This window comes from Solanum pennellii, chromosome 1 (genome assembly GCF_001406875.1).
Source record: "Solanum pennellii chromosome 1, SPENNV200".
Lineage (NCBI taxonomy): Eukaryota > Viridiplantae > Streptophyta > Magnoliopsida > Solanales > Solanaceae > Solanum > Solanum pennellii.
The window spans coordinates 11,334,312-11,338,903 of NC_028637.1; the positions used below are offsets into that span (position 1 = coordinate 11,334,312).

At 36.9% G+C, this 4,592-nt stretch overlaps 1 pseudogene; it reads right to left on the minus strand.

Moving 5' to 3' along the window:
• Nucleotides 1–317: 317 nt before the first annotated feature.
• Nucleotides 318–1,181, minus strand: LOC107017559 (annotated as a pseudogene).
• Between the last annotated feature and the right edge of the window lie 3,411 nt (nt 1,182–4,592).

Consider the following 4,592-nt stretch of genomic DNA (forward strand, 5'->3'; position numbering starts at 1 on the left):
ATTTGTTAAATTCGTTAGAAATTGAAGAAAAAAAATGAATATTCGTTGACCAAATCATTCATTCCGTAGTTTGATAGATCTTTTGTAGAAATTAATTAATCAGACGAGAATAAAGATAGATCAAGTGCCTTTGGGGTCATCTCTTACCTTCTATAGAGTATTTATCTCCCAAAGCTTGGAGATGAACACACGAGAAGAGGCCTTATGTTTAAAAATGTATCAAGTATCTTTTTCAAAGGTAGAATCAACAAAGATCGTATCAATAAAGGACCTAAAAACATCCCCAACAACATTTGGGAAAGTAGTTCAGTCTCCCATCAAAACGTAGACACAATATCCAATTTCTCAAAATTCTAACTGTATAACATGTCTGCCTTTGCAGATCTGGCGAGGCATGAAGAATGTGCTCATGCAGGCTAGCCTTAACTACAGATTGAGTATATCATTCATTATTTACAAAAGTAGACCACAAATAAGTAATTAGTCTTGTAATCAGCCTCGAATATTTAAAATAGAGATATGTTGTAACAACATAATCTAGCATTACATCCCCAAGAAATTTGAAGTGCTAATAGCATCGTGGAATCTCATGTAGCACGTAAGATCCGCTAGTTAGCGTTTTAACAAGCAGCGAAGGGTCGTGAAACTTGTAGTGTAGTAGTGATTTCCAAGTACCATACATTGACTAGCTTCTTAGAATTCATGATGAAGTTCCTTAAGATAGGTGCATCAATAAAATCAATGTCCATCCCGAACAATTTCATAAATAATAAAGCTGCTACATTGCCCGTCCGAGCTGAGGTAGGCACTTGTTAGTGCCTCAACCACATCAGCTACTCTCTTGTTTCTAATCTCCTATACTTTAACCTACAACACATTTCTACTAAAGGCATCAAGAAATTTATGTCAAGTTGTAAACTTGAGGATTATCAATAGGAATTGTCCACACTTTAAGATAGAATGGTTCACTAAGGATAAATCTCAGAATTTTACGAGCACATCCAAGCTTTAACAATGCAACATTGCAAAATGATTTCATTTTTCTTAATGTTTAGAAGATCCTCATGATAATTTTTATTAGTCTTAAACGATTGTATACTAATATCATATCTGAGAAAAGAGTCGCCAAACTTCTCAAGTGATTCCAAATGAAAATTCTGGAGACATTTCTTTCTTGTCATTACTTCCAAAATCTTAGCGGTTGTGATACAAACTTTTACTTTGTGGTGATTCAAAAGCATTGTTTTAAAGTTCATTCGGCATGGATGCTTTCTCTATAAGGTCTAAAGGTTCTATCCCGGTAGATAGTTATCGTTGACCTCAAGAATCTTATGAATTCTATGTATACACATATGCTAGTGAATCCCCAAACTCCACAAAACAGATTCACTGCTATATGTATATACCTTAGAATTCATAATATTCTCGAGGTCAAGAATATTTTGCAAATAACTATCTGCCGTGCTAGAACCTTTAGACTTTATGGAGGAAGAATTCATACTAAATAAACTTGAAAAGAATGCTTTTGAATCATTGAAAACTAAAACTTTGTATCCCAACTTGTATGATTTTTGTAGGAATGACAACAAAGAAATGCCTCTAGAAGTTTCATTCGGAATCACTTGGGAAACTTGGAGACTCTTTTCTCAAGTGTGATGTCAGTATAAAACTATTTAAGAATTATGAAAGTAAGAACGAGAGTTTATACAGAATAAAGAAAATAAAATAATTTCCAATGTTACACTTTGCAACTTTGAATGCGCTCGTAAAATATGAAATTTATGCATAATGAACCATTTGATCTTCTAACGTGAATCATTCCTGATGATAATTCTCAATTTCTTCGACTAAGAGTTCCCTTTGCCTTCAATAAAAAGGTATAGTCGGCTAAGTCAAACGATTAGAAATAGTAAGAAGTAGTTAATGTAGTTGAGGAAGTAATAGGTGCCTACCTCAGCTCGTGTGGGGAAGTAGCGACTTTACCATTTATTAATTGGATTGGGTTGCACATTGATTTTGTTTATTACGAGAAACTAGTTAATGTCTGGTACTTTGAAACCTTGCTACTTACAAGTTCCATGATCATTCATGGCTTGTTGAAACTCTTACTCAAGGATCATATTCCACAATGATATCAACTCTTGGAATTCTAGGAGATACAGTGCTAGATTATGTTGGTGCAACACATATCTATTTCAAATATTCGAACTAACTCCATGACTAATTAATGATTTGAGGTAAGCTTCTGTAAACAAAGACTAATATGCTCAATCTGCACTTAAGGCTGGCATGCACAACCACCTTCTTCATGCATCGCGAAATTTGAGAAATTTGATCATGTGTCTACGTTCGGATGAGAATCTGAAATGTGCTTGGAGATTTTATTGGGTCCTCTCTTGGTGAGATCCCTTAAGACCTCTCCTGAAACCGTTAATTACACCTCAAACAATAAACTCCAACAAATAAGAGAGTTAAGTGAACTATGTGCCCAGAAAAGTTATTTAAAAAATAAATCAGTTTCTTCATGAGACAGAGACTCGAAATTTGTAGACATCAAAATTGTATGGGACTCTACCAAATGAGTCAAACTTCATTTAGAATTCTTGAAGACTAATCCTAATTCTTGAATACTAATCCTAACTCACACTATATAAAGGGTACTATATCCCTTAGAGAGGGATCTCGAAAATTTCATAAATTCATGGAACATTTACAAAGAGATCAAGATGTGGGCGGACTCTTTGTGACCACAAATACTTTATGGAAGTACACAAATCCTCATTAAAAAAATCAAATAAAATCCATTTTAGGTGCAAATTATCCTACAGAAGAATCAAAAATGCACAAATTGTACTCAAATTGTTAATTAGTAACATATTCTTCTTTCTTTATATTTATTTCTTAGTTGGAGTATATTTTCAATACATCAAATTTTTTTGAAAGAAATTTTCTCCTAGAACCCTAACTAAAATTTATAATTTATTTGGGGTTTTAGTAGTTTGATCCGAGTTGAACAATTGGTCAGAATCCATTAGACATTGTAGAAAGAACTAAATGTTCATTGATCAAATCCTTCACTGAATAGTCTAATAGATCGTTTCTTGTGCTGATTAACTCAGTATGCCAAGTGCACGGAGTCAAGGAGAACCAATACTTTCATTTCATCTAGAATTGAACCATACACTCCGCAGAATGAACGAGCCACACAATCCTGATAATATTGGTGATGGGATCAACCGTCAACTTCATTCACCGGTTGATGCTCATAACCAAGTGATCATTGAAAACCTTCATGAGGGCGCTCTAAGGAGACAACCTCCTGCCCCACGCCCTCAAGAATATTATAGGGGCAATGTAAACATCGCTGATTCGGATGGACCTCTTGTCCTACCTCCTCTACCACAATTCATTCGTTTGTGGTAACTAGTAGCTTAAGGCAGAAGCTCACCGCTAGAAGTTTTTTTTCGAGGCTACCATCTGAGGATCCACATGCTAACATCGCCAAACTAAGGTCGGTATGCAAGAGTTGTGTAGGGAGGCCGGACATGGACATGAATATCACTGGATTAAGGGTGTTCCCTCTCTCACTGACGGGAGAGGCCGCAATTTGGTTTACTGAGTTGCCTTGTAATTCGATATATACTTGGGAGTAGTTGAGGGATGTGTTCCTAGCACGGTATTACCCGGTTTGTGAAAAGCTTAACCACAAAGATAGGGTGAACTACTTTGTAGCATTGTCTGGGGAGTCGTTATGTAGTTCTTGGGATAGGTTCTCCTCATTTTTGAGAAATGTCCCAAACCACCGCATTGATGATGAATCGTTGAAAGAGTACTTCTATAGGGGGCAAGATGATAGCTATAAGGCGGTACTCAATACTATTGCGGGTGATTCTTATGGTGAGTACACTTATGCAGAGATCGCGGAAAAGTTGGAGAAAATTTCCTATAACAACAAGGCTTGGAGAACTAGGAAGTCAGACACTGGGTGAAACACCTTTGCACTGCAAGCTACACACAACCCGGCTACAGATGAGATTCGTGAAGAGATGGCTCAAATGAGAACTGAGCTTGGGTTAGTAATGAAAAATGTCACTGGTGGTGCAGATAAACTGAATGAGGTGAAATATTTGACTAAGCCACCACCGCTGGTAGATGAATTTTACTATAAGGTAGACTCTTATGCAGTGAATGAGCAGATGGGGGGTTTCTGACAGAACGTCCAAGGCTCCTATCAGGAGAATTGTTGCAAAGGTTAATGAAATCAAGGTCAGAACTATGGGAATTACAACCAAGATGGTCATTATGTTTGATATGAAAATTACAACCGCGACAACAACTTCAACTAGGGTAACTATGGTAACAGAAACAATAGGAGTGGGCCCTATGTTCCACCTCGAAATCGGGAAGTTGCTTCTAGGGACGGTGGAGGTAGTATGACGCGAGTTGAGGATATGTTGCAGAATATGATGAGGAGGTTTGATGCCAGTAATGAGCACGCCAAGCAGTTGAGAGGCGATTTAGAGAATATTGGGCAAGAGGTGGATGAACATGCAATCTCACTCAAGTATCTGAAGTTGCAAATGACCCAACTA